This window comes from Bubalus kerabau, chromosome 7, assembly GCF_029407905.1.
Source record: "Bubalus kerabau isolate K-KA32 ecotype Philippines breed swamp buffalo chromosome 7, PCC_UOA_SB_1v2, whole genome shotgun sequence".
NCBI classification, from domain to species: Eukaryota; Metazoa; Chordata; class Mammalia; order Artiodactyla; family Bovidae; genus Bubalus; species Bubalus kerabau.
The window spans coordinates 45,221,462-45,241,072 of record NC_073630.1 but is presented as its reverse complement, the minus strand read 5'-3'; the positions used below and the strand labels follow the sequence as shown (position 1 = coordinate 45,241,072).

The 19,611-nt window shown below is 39.8% G+C and overlaps 1 protein-coding gene across 1 annotated transcript in view; it reads left to right on the top strand.

Annotated features, from left to right (window-relative positions):
- LOC129657406 (translation initiation factor IF-2-like) overlaps nt 1-19,611 on the top strand; it is a 532,690-nt gene that overhangs the window by 398,752 nt on the left and 114,327 nt on the right. The window lies entirely within an intron of this gene.

The window sequence follows — 19,611 nt, the reverse complement described above, 5'->3', positions numbered from 1 at the left end:
CAATGTTCTGTGATGGCCTATATGGAAAGGAAATTGAAAAAAGAGGGGATATATGTACACGTATAGCTGATTCACTTTGCTGTACAGTAGAAGCTAACACAACGTGGTAAAGCAACTATCCTCCAATAAAAATAAAAAATAAAATAAAAACCTCCTATGTTTCCTTGACAACAATAGAAGAAAATGATTCTTCACCTTAAAAGAGCAGCCTCAGTCATGACTCACTTGGTGAAAATTCCTTGCATTGTTTCTCTTTTTGTTGATATGGTATTAATGCTGCTATGAAATAAGAATTTTCAAAATCTTCACAACTCAGAGAATTGGACAAATTGCCCAGTTTCAGGTCTTGGCATAGTTCCACTTAAGGACATGTGTCTGCCTTGATCTGTCAAAAAATAACCTCTTCAGCCAGGCTTGGAAACTTTCACCAGCTGTCTCAAGTGTGTTGTGGGGCAGTGGGAAATATGACCTGGCATGGGGATTGGAACAGATCGGCAGTGCTGAAGCGAACAGCAGGAGAATGTAATGATCCTTTTATGAGGATGAGGTTAGCCATGTTTGTGCCAGTTCTGGAGCCCATACTGTCAAGAGCACTACAGAACTGCAACCTCTGAATGGAGAATTCTAATTAAGGTTAAGAAAAGAACAGGACACTGACAGATTGTCAGCATACAAACCTGGAGCCCAGATCGCAAAACCACTGAAGGCTCCCACTCTTCCTTTGCCCTTTGATAGGTAATAAATGCATCATGTCTTTAATTCCTGCAATTTTAGGGTAAAGTTAATGAATATGGGCATCCAGCCTAATGATGGCTACATGAGTTAAAAATTCTGTTCTTGAATTTATAGTTCCAGTGTGATTATACAAACACTCATTTGTTCCTTGCCCCAGTAACTATAGAATAGCAGGGCTTTTTTTTTTTTTTTTTTTTTTAACTTTATAAAAGTAGCAAAAATTATTTCAATTGCAAGATGAATATAGACAGTGTAGCATTTTAGAGTGGAGAAGGCAATGGCACCCCACTCCAGTACTCTTGCCTGGAAAATCCTATGGACGGAGGAGCCTGGTAGGCTGCAGTCCATACGATCGCTAAGAGTCAGACACGACTGAGCGACTTCACTTTGACTTTTCACTTTCACGCATTGAAGAAGGAAATGGCAACCCACTCCAGTGTTCTTGCCTGGAGAATCCCAGGGATGGGGGAGCCTGGTGGGCTGCCGTCTCTGGGGTCGCACAGAGTCGGACACGACTGAAGCGACTTAGCAGCAGCAGTAGCATTTTAGAGAAGGATTAAAAAGTATTCAAGAGGGATTGGGCATGACTTCTCAGAACTCCTGGGATCTTATGATATGAAGATTTCAATAAACTCAAGTATTTTTCCTTCCTATTCATTTCATTTCAGTTGCCATCGCATGCAACCATGAGACTGTCTCTTTGAAAAGAAACTTAGAAGCTCCATAGCCATGGATTATCTTACCTTCCTTCTCCATCCCAAATACTGAAAAAAAAAATTCTGACTTTCAGTCAGCTCTTTCAGTAGTTTCTTTTTTCTGGATCCTTAAACAGACATGAAAACTATTAATTGTGCCTGCATGTTTGTTTTGCTATAATTATACATTTTTTAATGAAATATAAAATTGAAGATTCAGCTCTGTGCCTTATAAAAAAGAGGAACTCAAGGGATGAGGAATTCCAGGAATTCAGATTCAGGAATTCCTGGAATGCAGATAATCATGAACAAAGTTATTGAGAGCTCTGTTCAACAGAAGTCAACAAACCTAAGTTCTGCTTCTTTTTTGCCAGTAGTGATTATCAATCCTAACATATATCCAGCCCTTTTAAAATTCCAGTCAATCAATCAATCATTATCCTCCATTGTCTGAGGAAACCCATTGAAGCTAAAGTGAAAAACTAAAACTTAGCATGTTTTACAGTAGAATACAGTACCTGGCCACAGTGGTTCTGAGCTAAGCAATATTCAATAAGGTAGTGGGATAATTATTTTATTGAATGCTATTTCTCTTTATGTAGCATCAGATGTTATGTCCTGCTGCTGAAATAAGGATCAGATCAGATCAGTCTCTCAGTCGTGTCTGACTCTTTGCGACCCCATGAATCGCAGCACGCCAGGCCTCCCTGTCCATCACCAACTGCTGGAGTTCACTCAGACTCATGTCCATCAAGTCAATGATGCCATCCAGCCATCTCATCCTCCGTCGTCCCCTTTTCCTCTTGCCCCCAATCCCTCCCAGCATCAGAGTCTTTTCCAATGAGTCAACTCTTCGCATGAGGTGGCCAAAGTACTGGAGTTTTAGCTTTAGCATCATTCCTTCCAAAGAAATCCCAGGGCTGATCTCCTTCAGAATGGACTGGTTGGATCTCCTTGCAGTCCAAGGGACTCTCAAGAGTCTTCTCCAACACCACAGTTCAAAAGCATCAATTCTTCAGCGCTCAGCCTTCTTCACAGTCCAACTCTCACATCCATACATGACCACAGGAAAAACCATAGCCTTGACTAGATGAACCTTTGTTGGCAAAGTAATGTCTCTGCTTTTCAATATGCTATCTAGGTTGGTCATAACTTTCCTTCCAAGGAGTAAGCATCTTTTAATTTCATGGCTGCAGTCACCATCTGCAGTGATTTTGGAGCCCCCAAAAATAAAGTCTGCCACTCTTTCCACTGTTTCCCCATCTATTTCCCATGAAGTGATGGGACCGGATGCCATGATCTTTGTTTTCTGAATGTTGAGCTTTAAGCCAACTTTTTCACTCTCCACTTTCACTTTCATCAAGAGGCTTTTTGGTTCCTCTTCACTTTCTGCCATAAGGGTGGTGTCATCTGCATATTTGAGGTTATTGATATTTCTCCCGGCAGTCTTGATTCCAGCTTGTGTTTCTTCCAGTCCAGCGTTTCTCTTGATGTACTCTGCATAGAAGTTAAAGAAGCAGTGTGACAATATACAGCCTTGACGTACTCCTTTTCCTATTTGGAACCAGTCTGTTGTTCCATGTCTAGTTCTAACTGTTGCTTCCTGACCTGCATACAAATTTCTCAAGAGGCAGATCAGGTGGTCTGGTATTCCCATCTCGTTCAGAATTTTCCACAGTTTCTTGTGATCCACACAGACAAAGGCTTTGGCATAGTCAATAAAGCAGAAATAGATGCTTTTCTGGAACTCTCTTGCTTTTTCCATGATCCAGCAGATGTTGGCAATTTGATCTCTGGTTCCTCTGCCTTTTCTAAAACCAGCTTGAACATCAGGAAGTTCACGGTTCACATATTTCTGAAGCCTGGCTTGGAGAATTTTGAGCATTTACTAGCGTGTGAGATGAGTGCAATTGTGCAGGACCAATTTTCTTTGTAAGTGTAGTTTTACTGATACAGTAGTCCAAAGATGTTATGTAGTTCCCTTCTCTACAAAACAATAAACTAATAACCTCACTAGATGCATTGAAGAGAGCCATATCCTGTTGGGATTACATATTAGTAGAACTTGAAAGCTATGGCAGACCACGCAATTTAAGGTTGTTTTGAATTTATGCATTTCTGTGTAGTGCAACTTGAGTATATGGTCACATAAATTCTCAAAACCTTTTCTCTTCTATCCCTCTTTCCTTTCCTTCTTTTATTTTTATTTCCTTCCTTAATATGGGATGTTTGTCAACAGGACCAGCCTCATGGATGTGCAGTCCTTGTCCAAGCTTAGAAGAGGCTAGTACTTGTTTTAATATACTGTTGTTGCTGTCTGGAAATTATAAGTGCTTTTTAAACATGGTTCCCTGCAATTTCATTCTGTCATAGGCCCAGCAAGTTCTGTAGCTATTTCTGCTTACCAAACAAGTTTGAACCCTCTTATTGACAAACAGCTGTTTACTTGGTAGCCATTCCTTTTCTCCCACTCCACCAGTCAGTGAAATACATTAGAACAGGGTTTTGTTCCTTTCCAAGTAGATTGACTACAGTCACTTCTCCTTTAACTCATTTGGCACATGGAACCTGAGCAAACTCTTAATATATATATATATATATATATATTTTATCACTTTCATACTCAGAAAATCTCAATAATATTGAGTTTAAATTTTGCATGATCAGCAAACAGTAATCTATCTGTTGCTACATTCTGATTAATCCTTTCTTAATTCCTGCTGCTCTTCCTAGTTTTATTTCTAGTCAGTGGAGCATTATTAATGCACTAAAACATGAATACGTTATAAAATATCATACATTTTTATAATTTTTAAGAAATCAACTTATTAATTTAATTTTTCAGCTGTTTAACAAATATTTATTAAACACACAGACTTTGACAAGTACTTCCCTGGTGGCTCAGACAGTAGAGTCTGCCCGCAATACAGGACACCTGGGTTCTATCCCTAGGTCAGAAAGATCCCATGGAGAATGGAAAGGCTACCCACTCCAGCATTCTTGCTTGGAGAATTCCTTGGACAGAAGAGCCTGGCTGGCTATAGTCCATGGGGTCTCAAAGAGTCAGACACTACTGAGTGACCAACATCATCTAACATTCTAGAAATGGCAGCAAAGAAACGGAGAATAAAACATCCTTGGCCCCTATCCTCATGTAATTCACAGTTTAGAACAGGATAGAGATATTTAATAAGTAATTACCTACTTGTTAAAGAAATCTTGACATGAAATAGTTAGGAATTATGGGAGAAAATTAAAGGGAACATAATTGCCTTCTTTCCTTCAATGATTAAAGTCTCATACCTAGTTCAAAATCCAGATAAATGGCTACTTCTTGCATGTAGCTTCTTGTTACTTCTCTCCCTGGCTTACGGTATGTACAGTCTGCTTATCTAGTTCAATCTCTTTTATTAATATTTTATTTCTTGTTTCCTCAATTAGTGTGTAGTTTAGATTAAGCCTCATGTGCTTCTTGGTCCTTCAAGACTCAGACCAGCTATTACCTTCTCTGGAACCCTTGCCTAGCTTTCCTTGCCACCCTGAATGCTATATGTTTGTGCATAATTCTACTGGAGACCGTTTTTAGTTTCATTCTCAGTGCTAGCATAGCACTAGATCCAACGGCTCTGATTGGATAAAGAGATGCTCAACAGCTTCTGCATGGATGAAAAAATTAGTTCTATTAAGTCTTCTATGCTTACTATGAACTTAAAGTTTAGGAATATTCCAAATTATGATTGCCAAATTTTGATATTATAGGTATCTGTTACTATAACTTACAAACAAAAAGTAAGAGTATCCCCATAAGTATAAAACATCATTTTTGGCTAGATATTTGACAATATTTCCTAGGAACTAGGCGAGTTTCAATGATAATTATTGCATAATGTATTTTAATTTTCTTCCATTACCAGATTATTTTTCTAGAGTACCTCTTCTAAAGCTGCTTTGGTAGGTGGTTACATTTAGGATTACAGCTCTCTGAAGTGAAGCTATAAAAATTTGAAATATTTGGCATATTTGAAATTCATTGTCTAATATAAGGCTTGAGATATTTAGTGTTCTTTTTCTGCCTTATCTAGGTGGGTTTTACATATCATAGAATATCAGGGAAAAAGAAGACAAAGCCCTAATACCCAATCAGCCTCAGAAATTCTCCTCTTCACTCTATGATTTGAGAGTTGCCATGACTGAGAGAGGAAGGAAGGTTAGGGACAACTTATTGGGAATTAAATGTTATTAGAGAATTTGCTTCACCATGCCTGACTTTGATATGGTAATTACCTGCACTCTTAGCATGGTAGATACACACTATATATAAATAAGACTTTACCTGACTTTGATATGGTAATTACCTGCACCCTTAGCATGGTAGATACACACTGTAGATAAATAAGACTTTAGGAGAGTGGTGTAGAGAGAGGGTTCTTAGTTTCCTTAAAATTAAATATTGATTGGCCAAAAAGTTCATTCAAGCTTTTCTGTAACATTTTATGGAAAAACCCAAGCAAACTTTTTGGCCAACCCAATAGATAATCAGTAATTTTTTTTGTTGGTAGAGATTGGCAGTTATCTACATGAATTTTATTTTGTATTCTTTTTATATCAGAAAATAGAAATAATGGTGATAGTTGTTCATTTGAATGAGGAAAAAAACGCTTAGCTAAGATATACTAGCTATCTCTAAACATTTAAGGGCAGTCACAAGGAATAGTAATTTGAGTTACACAGATTGACCTCAAAAGGGAAGACTGATTAATGAATAGAGAAAACAGGAAACTAGACTTCAAAACAATGCAAAAAATGGCATTTTAGAAGTCAAAGCCACAAAAATAGAATGTAGTTGACTGACAAAGTAGTAAGAAAGGCAATGCTAAAGAATGCTCAAACTACCACACAATTGCATTCATCTCACACACTAGTAAAGTAATGCTCAAAATTCTCCAAGCCAGGCTTCAGCAGTACATGAACCGTGGACTTCCAGATGTTCAATGGTTTTAGAAAAGGCAGAGGAATCAGAGATCAAATTGCCAACATCCGCTGGATCATCAAAAAGCAAGAGAGTTACAGAAAAACATCTATTTCTGCTTTATTGACTATGCCAAAGCCTTTGACTGTACGGATCACAATAAACTGTGGAAAATTCTGAGAGATGGGAATACCAGACCACCTTATCTGCCTCTTGAGAAATCTGTATGCAGGTCAGGAAGCAACAGTTAGACTGGACATGGAGCAACAGACTGGTTCCAAATAGGAAAAGGAGTACATCAAGGCTATATATTGTCACCCTGTTTATTTAACTGATAGGCAGAGTACATCATGAGAAATGCTGGGCTGGATGAAGCATAAGCTGGAATCAAGATTTCTGGGAGAAATATCAATAACCTCAGATATGCAGATGACACCACCCTTGTGGCAGAAAGTGAACTAAAAAGCTTCTTGATGAAAGTGAAAGTGGAGAGTGAAAAAGTTGGCTTAAAGCTCAACATTCAGAAAACGAAGATCATGGCATCCGGTCCCATCACTTCATGGGAAATAGATGGGGAAACAGTGCAAACAGTGACAGACTTTATTTTGGGGGGCTCCAAAATCACTGCAGATGGTGACTGCAGCCATGAATATAAAAGACACTTACTCCTTGAAAGAAAAGCTATGACCAACCTAGATAGCATATTAAAAAGCAGAGACATTACTTTGCCAACAAAGGTCCATTTAGTCAAGGCTATGGTTTTTCCAGTGGTCATGTATGAATGTGAGAGTAGTACTATAAAGAAAGCTGAGCACTGAAGAATTGATGCTTTTGAGCTGTGGTGTTGGAGAAGACTCTTGAGAGCCTCTTGGACTGCAAGGAGAGCCAACCATTCCATCCTAAAGGAAATCAGTTCTGAATATTCATTGGAAGGACTGATGTTGAAGCTGAAATTGCAATACTTTGCCACCTGATGTGAAAAGCTGACTCATTTGAGAAGACCCTGAAGCTGGGAAAGATTGAAGGTAGGATGAGAAGGGGACAACAGAGGATGAGATGGTTGGATGGCATCACAGACTCAATGGACATGAGTTTGAGTAAACTCCGGGAGTTGGTGATGGACGGGGAGGCCTGGCATGCTGCATGCACGGGGTCGCAAAGAGTCGGACACAACTGAGTGACTGAACTTAACTGAAGTTGCCCCATACCAAAAGGTTTCAAATATTGGTTATGTGAACTTTTACTTGGGTTAGATGTACACTCTTTGGGAAAAGCATGTGTTGTTACTGTTTAATAACATTTTCTCACACCCTAGTACATAATAGCTTTTGTACAGTTTCTCAAATTAGTAAGGTTGTTGTTTCTGTGAGCCTGTTAAGCAGAATGATGCTCTAGATCATTTCTGTAGTAGTCAATACTAGACCTGGAACAAGATAGGTTTGTCTTAGTACAGATTACGTGTGATGGTTTGGAAATCTCTGATGGAGCATAACCACTCTTATTTGTTAGCCATTATTAAAGTTGTGTTTTTTGCTGTTGTTATTTTTAGGGCAGATATTGCTCCCCAAAGGTCTAACTCTCCAGTTCCTCAGCTGGGTCTGCTGCCCCCACTGAGGAAAAGTGTCTTTCTAGCTCCCAGATTGATACTTGGATGTAGGAATGAGGTGGGATGATTTAAAAAAAAGAGAACTGGTTGATCCTAAAAGTGCACGTTATGATTTAAGTGTGTTTTTATGTTGTAGTTATGGTCCTTCTAATAGCCCCATGAGATAGGTTAGGAATTATCCGGTTTAATCTGAAAAAACTGAGAATCTGGGTGCTTTTGTGAAATTTTCAAGGTCACTCATAACAAATAGTGCAAGGTTTAAAGTCCTCTGTACTTAGTGGGTAAATCCCAGGCTTATTCTAAGATTTAACAGTTTAGGTAGCAACAAGATAAGCCATATTGTACTATCTTTAATTGGAGTAAATGCCTTAGTTGGTTACTGCAGATACAAAATAATGTTTGGTGGGTAAAGGTCTTGGCACCAATTCCAACATCCCCACACATCTGTGCAATTCTGTGATACCAGCTGGATGTCCTAAAGTTTAACTCAATTCTGACATGGTCTACCTTAAGATTGGAGAAGGCAATGGCACCCCACTCCACTACTCTTGCCTGGAAAATCCCATGGACGGAGAGGCCTGGTAGGCTGCAGTCCATGGGGTCGCTAAGAGTGGGACATGACTGAAGCGACTTAGCAGCAGCAGCCGCAGCTACTTTAAGATATAGTATTAGTGCACGCTCAGATGCTAAGTTGTGTCTGACTCTTGGCAATCCCATGGATTGTAGCCTGACAGGCTCTTCTGTCCACGGAATTTCCCAGGCAAGAGTACTGGAGTGGGTTGCCATTTCCTTCTCCAGGAGATGTTCCTGACCCAGGGGTTGAACCCAGGTTTCCTGCACTGCAGGCAGATTCTTTACCATTGAACCACCTATGAAGCCCTACCCCCTCCTTGGTTTTGAAAAAATTTTTAAAGCAGCTCATAGAAGGCAGAGAAACATTTTACTTACTAGATCACCAGTTCATTTTAAAAGGATATAACTCAGAGCTAGATTGCAGAAGGAAATAGCAACCCGCTCCAATGTTCTTGCCTGGAGAATCCCAGGGACGGAGGATCCTGGTAGGCTGTCATCTATGGGGTTGCATAGAGTTGGACACGACTGAAGTGACTTAGCAGCAGCAGCAGAGCTAGATAGAAAAGATGTATATGGCAAAGTTTAAAAAAACTAAGATCATGGCATCTGGCCGCATCACTTCAAGGCAAATAGATGGGGAAAAAATGGAAACAGTGACTTTATTTTCTTGGGCTCCAAAATCGCTGTGGACGGTGACTGCAACCATGAAAGTAAAAGATGCTTGGTCCTTGGAAGGAAAGCTGTGACAAATCTAGACAGCATATTAAAAAGCAGAGACGTTAGTTTGTCAACAGAGTCTGTATAGGCAAAACTATGATTTTTCCAGTAGTCATGTACAGATGTGAGAATTGGACGATAAAAAAGGCTGAGTGCCAAAGTGCTCAAAATGCTGAGAGTCAAAAGGCTGATGCTTTTGAATTGTGCTAGAGGAGACTCTTGAGAGTCTCTTGGACTGCCAGGAGGTCAAACTAGTCAATCCTAAAGGGAATCAGCCCTGAGTTGATTCAGTCAGTCAACTCAGTTGAATGAACCAATGACCACCTGATACATAGTGAAAGTGAAAGTCACTCAGTAGTGTCCGACTCTTTGCCACCCATGGACTGTAACCCACTAGGTTCCTCTATCCGTGGAATTCTCCAGGCAAGAATATTGGACTGGGTTGCCCTTTCCTTCTCCAGGGGATCTTCCCCACCCAGGGATCTTCCCCACCCAGGGATCAACCTGCATCTCCTGCACTGCAGGCAGACCCTTTACCATCTGAGCCACCAGGGATAGAAGGCACCTGATATGTAAGAGCCGACTTATTGGAAAAGGCCCTGATCCTGGGAAAGACTGAAGGCAAAAGGAGAAGGGGTGGTGGAGGATGAGATGGTTAAACAGTATCACTGACTCAGTGGACGTGAATCTGAGCAAACTCTGGGAGATAGTGGAAGACAGAGGAGTCTGCTGTACTGCAGTCCGTGGTGGCAAAGAGTCAGACATAACTCAGGGTCTGAACAGCAACCACAAGGCAAAGTACGTGAAAAGGGTCATGGGGCTCCTGTGCTTCTCCAGAGCACCACTAGGCCCCAACCTTCATGTGTTCACCAACCCAGAAGCTCTTTGAACCTTGTCCTTTTGGACTTTTGTGAAGACCTCATTACATATTCATGGTAGATTAAATTTGTGGGCATTAGTGATTAAATCAGCTTCTATCCTCTCTCCCTTCTTTAAAGTGAGGACTGAGTCTGAAATTGTCAGTCTTCTAATCATGTGATTTGTCCTCCTGGCAACCAGCCCTCAATCTTAAGTGCAGTCCCCAGATAACCTCGTTAACATAACAAAAGACACCTTGATTGCTCTCACCAATTGTGGAATTCAGAGGGTTTTAGGAGCTCTTGCCTATGGGGAAAAAGGCACAAAGACCAACTATACACTTCTTATTGTAAATCACAATATCACAGTGACAGTTTCAAGTTGAGCCCAGGGATAAATTTGTTGATGAGTAAATAATATTGGACTCCTGATTAGTGAGAATAAGTCTGCAGCTTTTGCTTTTTGTTGTAAACAATGATGTTGTAAACAATATCTCTTGGGAACTACTACTTGAAAATAATGATACTGAGACTTGATAGCTTATACTAACTAATAGCTTGCGCAAATGATGGTTTTCTATATTAAGGAAGAATCCAAGGATTATTTTAAAATCAGGAGAATCACATTTTTATATGGTGACTTTAAATCTAGGTGTATTTTCTCTTCAATCCTAAAGAAATGTTACCAAAGTGGCTAATGCTTTAGAAAGCTCCATAGTATCAGTTTTTTTTTAGCCTTCTGTTTTTCTGTTAAGCATTTCCAATAAGTTGATTAGTATCAAAGGCGAGATCTCATATCTTGAAGGTTTTCTTTTTAGAGGCCATTTAATTAGTTCCTGTCACACCTTCTTTAGACTTTTTTTTCATCTCTCCCTATCAGTTCTGTTATCTCAGTGCTGTTTCTAACTCTTATCACCTTCTAACTCACATACTCACTCAAAGCGAGACACCAGGAAATGTAAGAGTCTAGAATGATTTATGCATATATGATGCATTTTGGAACTTCTGCTTTCCCTCTTTTCTTCATTTATTTATTTGACATTTATGTTCTGAGCACCTGTGTAACCAAGCAGGACCCTATGGGGTCTCCCAGGATAGGCCTTCCCCCATATCCTCTGCTTTAGCTCCTCTCTAAAATACTTATATGGATATTAATAATATTATTTGATGCAAATGTCCTGAGTTGTTTTGCAGATGTGAACCCCACAACCAACCCCAACCTTCCACCTGGAAGAATTACTTGGTGGCCATGAGCACATAGCCCCAGACCTCCTGGAGCCCTGATAACCCCTGTGATACCACCCTGATGCCTCACCATCAGATAATTAGAGAATGGAGCACAAGCTGACCAGAGGCTCTGCAACCTCCACCCCCATGCACCCAGCCCTTTAAAAAGGTTTTGCAAAAATGCTTTGGGGAGCACGAGGCTTTTGAGGGCAGGAGCCATCTCATCTCTTTGTATGACCTTGCAATAACCTTTCTCTGCTTCATACTCCTATGTTTCAGTTCATTTGGCCTCACTATGCCTTGGGAACATTAACTTGAGTTAACACCTCTAATGAGCCAGACACTGGATGTATAGAGATAAATGAAAGCCACTATTCCTCTTCTCATGGTACATACAATCAAAAATGAATAAAGACTTTATACAAATAAATATTTAAATATTAACAATTGGAAATTTGTTTTAACTATTACTGAATGAAAGTTTGAAATTTGATGTGCCCAAACAAACCAAAATGTTGGAGTTTGGAGCAGCGAAAGGTTGATTGCAAGGCCAAGTAAGGAGAATGGGTCATGCTCAAAACCACCAAACTCCCAGATGGTTTTGAGGGAGAACTTTTACAGGCAAAATTTGGAGTGAAGGCTGCAGGGTATGTGACTTTCTTGACTGGCTGGCACTGCAGATGGTGACTCAGCCATGAAATTAAAAGATGCTTGCTCCTTGGAAGAAAAGCTATGACCAACCTAGACAGCATATTAAAAAGCAGAGACATTACTTTGCCAACAAAGGTCCATCTAGTCAAAGCTATGGTTTTTCCTGTGGTCATGTATGGATGTGAAAGTTGGACTGTAAAGAAAGCTGAGTGCCGAAGAATTGATGCTTTTGAACTCTGTGGTGCTGGAGAAGACTCGAGAATCCCTTGGCCTGCAAGGAGATCAAACCAGTCCATCCTAAAGGAAATCAGTCCTGAATATTCACTGGAAGGACTGATGCTGAAGCTGAAGTTCTGCATTTGGCCACCTGATGTGAAGAACTGACTCACTGTAAAGGACCCTGATGATGGGAAAGATTGAAGGTGGGAGGAGAAGCGGACGACAGACGATGAGATGGTGGAAGGCCTCACCGACATGATTGACATGAGTTTGAGTAAGCTCCTGGAGTTGGTGATGGACAGGGAGGCCTGGCGTGCTGCAGTCTGTGGGGTCACAGAGTTGGACACGACTGAGTGATGAACTGAACTGAACTGAGCTAACAGGGAGGTGCTCCAGGAATCCTGTGTTCAGCCTGAAGTTCAGCCTCAGCACCTGCTGAGGTGGGAACCTTAGTTCCTGCAGAACTCAAAGACATTGTTGTATATATTTCTTCAGGAGGAACCAGGACCCTGTCCAAAGGCTGCACTATTGTTTCTTAACTGCTCCTCCCTTGTTTGTGTGTTGGCTCCCTACCCTGATTAACAACTATTTGAATCTACCCTTTGAATTTGAATTTCCCAGGGAAAGTCAATGAGGCTGAATGAAGCTTATTTGCTACAAACCATCGTTGCTAGGAGAAGGCAATGGCACCCCACTCCAGTACTCTTGCCTTGAAAATCCCATGGATGGAGGAGCCTGGTGGGCTGCAGTCCATGGGGTCGCTAGGAGTCGGACACAACTGAGTGACTTCACTTTCACTTTCCTGCATTGGAGAAGGAAATGGCAACCCACTCCAGTGTTCTTGCCCGGAGAATCCCAAGGACAGGGGACCCTGGTGGGCTGCCGTCTATGGGGTCGCACGGAGTCGGACACGACTGAAGTGACTTAGCAGCAGCATCATTGCTAAGAGTCGGGCACGACTGAGCGACTTCACTTTCACTCTTCACTTTCATGCATTGGAGAAGGAAATGGCAACCCACTGCAGTGTTCTTGCCTGGAGAATCCTGGGGACGGGGGAGCCTGGTGGGCTGCCGTCTATGGGGTTGCACAGAGTCAGACATGACTGAAGTGACTTAGCAGCAGCAATAATGCTACACAGAGGCTTTTGTGCCCAGGAGGGCCCCACATGGTCCTGCTGGGTTTCACTACAAATAAATACGACAGAATGCTGATAGACTAGATCAAGTTCTTAGCTTCCCCATCTTAGTCCCATCTTTTATACAAGGGAGACATTGATACTCACCGCACTGCAGAGATGTGACAAAATGTGAGTGAATGATGAAATGTGAATGAATACTAGTACAGTGTCACAAATGTGCATTATCTTTAATCAATGCTTTTGTTATCCATGAATTTAAGAAGCAGTTTCTCTGCTTCACCAAAAAGCTGAAGACCCTCTTTAAGATTAAATGTTAAATTTACCAGTAAGTATTCATTGGTAGTCATTTGATTAAATCAAAATCATGGTCCATTGCATTATTTCATAGTGACATTCTTTCGTCATATTTCTTCCTTGTGTGTTTCTATTCCATTGTTTCAAAGTTTTGCTTTCTCTCCAACACCCTCATTTCATAAAAATAACAGTCAGTAAATTAAGCCTCTTGAAAGTTCCTTTTATGATTTTGGGAATAATGGACTCTACAGACTTTTATTATGTATTCAAGCACAGTTGTTTTTATGGAAAAGGCTTCCTGTAATATGTGGGTACTGATGAGTTTTCAAGTGCATTTTCCATTTTTCCTGACAGCCTAACTAGCATGATTTGTAACGAGCAAAGAGGAAGCTTCAGATCTATTGGGGTCATTGGTTCCCATTCTTATAATACTGTGAAATGTAGTACAATTCATTTCTATTATGTATACTTCATTTCAGTAGTATAAGTGTTATTTATGTTATTAGGGCAGTTTCTGTCTTGATAATCAACTTTTAAACTGAAAATTAGTTTCGTATGCTGGAATTGGAATCAGCTAAGAAAGCCCTGATTATTCCAGTCATTCAAGAAGCCCAGTGGGTAAGATCTGTTCCTGGGTGAGGCAAGGTTCTCCTCTGACTTGGAGGTGAGCACAAAGCATACTCTCTCCACACATCGGTTTCCGCATCCCTCACAAGGGATGTAGATGAGAATAGCAACTACCTTGCAGGCTTGTTGTGACTCATGTCAGGTAATATGAGGAGACTCTACTTGCCTAGTGACTGTGAAACTGTGTACCTCTGAGTGGGACTTGAGCCCATGCGCTGGAACTCAAACTCAGCCTGAAACCACACTGGGACTTGAACCCACAGTTTTAAATTAGAATTATTCACCTGGTGACTGGACTTGCTGAGGCTCAGACTCTTTGTGTCTCAGCAGAGAAGGAATTCAATGAGAGGCAAAGTGATAGGCAAGTAGATATATTAATATAGGAAGCTTGTGAGAGATGAAAGCTGGCAGGTGAGGGGGCTCTGCCCCAAGGATTAAGTGGGCTACTTTTTTATAATCAGAGGAAAGTGTGGGAGGAGGAGAAGACTGTCTTCTTCTTCATTCTTCAATAGGTGTCAGACTTACATCACAAGCTCCTCCTTCGTATAGAGCAGGATGGTATCTGACCATATGAGGTCAAGCTAGGACTATCATAGCTCTTATTCAAATCAACAGAAGGGTGGTAGCATTTTTCTCTTTCACTTAATAACCTGAGGCTTATCTCATGCTTTTATTTATGGCTTTATTGTTAAGCACACCTGCTTCATTTCAGGATGAAATGAGCCATTATTAACTTGAAGTGGTCTCCCAAAGTTTCCTGGGTTTCCCTCTCTATAATCCCCTACCAGGACTTCTACAACCACCTGAATAACTTTCCTATTCTGTCCCTAACACCTGGTACATGGTAAGCAATCAGTGCACATTTGTGTATTCCAGAAATATTTATGAAGCACCTATATTTGCCAAGTCCTTGCTAAATGTAAGGAATCACTATGTTAAGCTTTTTTTTTTTTTTTTTTTAACAATAGCTGCTTCTACCCTTGAGCTACTTTCCTTCTCCATGCCCGTTTGTTTTCTCCTTAAAAATGAAATAAAATGAAACTCAGTCAATCATAGGAAATGGTCAGACTTGCTTGGAAAAAGTAATGCATCTTGCTCTGCTACAAAAGTTCAGACTGCTCAATACATTATTTTATCTTTCCTTGAAATCCTGCCTCTCTGTCTCACTGGCATTCTTTCCTTTTTTAAAAGTTTTTATTTTATTCCTTCCAACTTGTTATCCCCGCAGTGAAGTGTAATGGAAAGAAATCAAGCTTTGAAGGCTGACAGTCCTATGATTGAATCTAGGATTCTCCCTTCAGTAGTTGTGTGGTCTGGAGCCTAAGCCTTGTATTTTCTAAATAGAGCAGAAGGTCAGATAATTGCTCATTTTGTGGATCAGTAATAATGGTAGGTGCTCAATAAATGGTGTTTATTGTTAATTCAGGTAATTTGCTGTCTAAATTATATAAATTGTCACTTCAACACATTCTGCCCTGTCATTTTATGAAAATCTCTTCATGTATGTATAATGGTTTGGATTTTAAGTTTCCATTATGGCATGTGAATTCTTCATGACTAGAATAATTTGGGGTGACTGCATGGTATAATTCAGGTTGACGTGAGTTGTCCTCAGTGAATTTAGAAAAATAAAATAAAAGCCCATTATGTCTTTTAAAATTTATTTTATTTTTAAAGGAAAGCGAACTTTTTAGGCCTAACATCTAAACATTCTAGAAGGAAAAGTAGTGCATGTATGCTCAGTTGTGTCCGACTCTGCAATCCCATGGACTATAGCCTGCCAGACTCCTCTGTCCATAAGTTTATCCTGGTAATAATACTGGGATGGGTTACCTTTCCTTCTCTAGAGGACCTTCCAGATCTAGGGATTGAACCTGAGTCTCCTGCAGTTCCTGCATTGGCAGACAGATTCTTTACTATTGAGCTACCTGGGAAGCCCAGAAGGAAAAGTACACTCATTTAAATTTACTCTTATTGAAGTCTAAGTGATAAGGGAAGAGAAGATAAAAAAGTGAAAGTAATGATTTATTCTCCAACTGTCTACTAACCATGGGCTAGGTAGATTGCTCAGTGGTAAACCCTTATTTATTTATTTGTGTAAGTCATGTATCATTATCATTCATTGTAAGTCTAATGACTGGCCAGCTATCTGCCAGGCATCATGGATATTCTGGTGATAGGAGGATGACTGAGAAATATTTTGTGTTTGTTAATGCTCCAGTGAAGGAAAAGAAATTTAACGCCACAAAAATCATCTTACAATGAAATACTTAAGGAACTCTGCAGTGTCATGCCAGCACAAGGTCTGTCTCTCTAAAGTTTATCAAGTCAAATTGTTCACTCATTCTATTCCTTCCTCATTTCTTCTCTGTTTGAAACTCAGAAGAAATGGGTAAAATAAAAACCATTTTTATGATGGACTTTGTTCAGTTTTTAGCCATGAACATTTAACTTTTATATGTAAGTTCATATTAGAACTGCATTAAAATAGTACACCATAACTTTAAATGCTAATGTTAAAATGGTTTTCTTAATATAATTTATTTTATGAAAGGCCAAGGATATATCCCTGGCATTATACTGCACACTAGTTCCTATGATTATGACTATTCTCACCTTAATAGCTACCAGTTATTGAGTACTTATTATAGGTCAGGTCCCGGCATAACCATTTTATATATATTGCCTTATTTAAGCATCTCTTCTACTGTATAAAGTCGATATTCTACCTTATTTTATCCATGAGGATACTGAGGCACGGAAAGCCTAAGTGAAATTTTCCAAAGTCACAAAGCTAGAAAATAGTTGAGTTGGCATTTGAACTCAGACTTTGACACTGCAATTTATTAAATTCTGAAATTGTTGGCCATTCTTGCTGCTGTACAGCCTTTAATGAGCATGCTTATAAATTGTTCACAGTGTTTGATTTGTGAACTCAGTTTTTAAAGATGATGGTATGCATTACAAATTCACTTTTGGCTGTTCTGAGGGCAGTTTTTCTTCAAAGGGAAAGGTCTTCAAAGGTGTAAAGAAAATACCACTGACATGTACATGAGTCTGATTTCACAGGTGAGTTTTCTTTTCCTACTTAGAACTGGAGCAGTTATAGATTTTTAGTTAAGGGCCTTACTTAGGGAAATGTCTAGTGTTGTAAATAGTCCTCAACATTACTCTGGTTTCTCTGAAATTATGGAGAAAGGCCAATGAGGGTCTTTGAAACTAAGAATACTGTTATCTGGGGAAGGATGCACACATTAATTTTAAAGTATTTGATCATTTCTCTTCTCATCCTTCCCCAAAGACCATTGTCATCATGTTTGAGTGGCTGTCTAAATGTAAATTGGAGACTTCTCAGTTATCTCAGGGGGTTATGTACCAGGTGCCCTGTTTGCATTCTTTGTATCATGTATTCATTGTTTATTTATAAGGTGGATACATGGATTTGTGTTGGAAATCTTTTCTTTGAAAATTCATCTGTAGAGAAATATTTTTATCAAACAAAAGAAAAATTATTATTCTAATATTTATACAACAATTCCAGGCAACAGAAAATTTCAGACTACTATTTTTGTGCTATTTTTGGTATATAATATATTCAGCAATGAGTAAATTATATTCATTTTTCTGTACAGTTAGAGTGGGAAAGGCCATGATATGATACTCTTACCATTTGTAGTCTAAATCTTGTAAATTTCCATTAGTGAACCAGTAAATTTAGTTACTAAAATCACCAACTTTCCTCTCTGGTAACCTACTAAACACCTGAAATGAATGCAGCATTGTACATCAACTGTACTCCAGTAAAATTTTAAAATAAATAAATGTAAAAAATCACCAACTTATACAATCCTACATCTTATATAATCAAGTTCCCATCTTAATAAATTACTCATTTCAATTCAGAAGTATAAAAGAGGCGAAATACGTGGTATTTACTTTCTGGTTACTGGGTCATAAGCAGAGTGACTGTGGAGAGTGACCAAGGCTAGTCACCACGTGGGCAGTAGAGCTCCAAAGTTTGGGTGTCGTATTACCCAGTGCTTCTTAAACATTTTTGATTATCATCTAATAGGACAAGAAAGTGAAAGTCTCGCAATTGTGTCTGACTCTTTGTGACCCCATGGAGTATACAGTGCGTGGAATTCTCCAGGCCAGCATACCGGAGCGAGTGACTGTTCCCTTCTCCTGGGGATCATCCCAACCCAGGGTTCAAACCCAGGTCTCCCACACTGCAGGTGGATTCTTTACCAACTGAGCCACCAGGGAATATATTTCACTATAATCTAGCCTATGTATTGGAGAAGGCAATGGCACCCCACTCCAGTACTATTGCTTGGAAAATCCCATGGATGGAGGAGCCTGTTAGGCTGCAGTCCATGGGGTTGCTAAGAGTCGGACACGACTAAGCGACTTCACTTTCACTTTTCACTTTCATGCATTGGAGAAGGAAATGGCAACCCAGGCAAGAACCAGTGTTCTTGCCTGGAGAATCCCAGGGATGGGGGAGCCCAGTGGGCTGCCGTCTATGGGGTCGCACAGAGTCGGACACGACTGAAGCGACTTAGCAGCAGCAGCAGCCTGTGTATGCACATACAATCACAAATAGACAGACATGCACACATATATACACTAACTGTAATAAAATTTTTCAAGTGAAGTCACTCAGTCATGTCTGACTCTTTGCGATCCCATGGACTGTAGCCTACCAGGCTCTTCTGTCCATGGGATTTTCCAGGCAATAGTACTGGAGTGGATTGCCATTTCCTTCTCCAGGGGATCTTCCCAGCCCAGGGATTGAACCTGGGTCTCCTGCATTGTAGACAGACGCTTTACAGTCTAAAATTTTTCAGAAATAACCTTTATCCTTACTTTATGTAATGTGCTCTGATAGTATCTGGTCTTTCCCATTACACTCTAATTCCACTCTTTTTAATTCTCATCCTGACTCATCATTTTTTTTTAAATTTTATTTTATTTTTAAACTTTAAAATATTGTATTAGTTTTGCCAAATATGATTTCATGATGCATTAATGGATCAGGACCTGAAGTTTAAAAAACACTATTTGTAAATGGTGGGCAATTCTAAGAGGTGAATAAACAGGAGAAAGATATGATCATGAAAGTCTGGCCAAGCATTTAAGATGGACAGACTGAACTGAAGGAGGCAGCTCTCCAAGAGAGATGATGAGAGTCTGAACCAACCAATACAAATAATAATGCGAGTTAACATTTATTGAAGCATTTCTTGTTGAGTGCCCTATGAAAAGCTAGATTTGAGTGCATTCTATTATTTTCCAGTTAA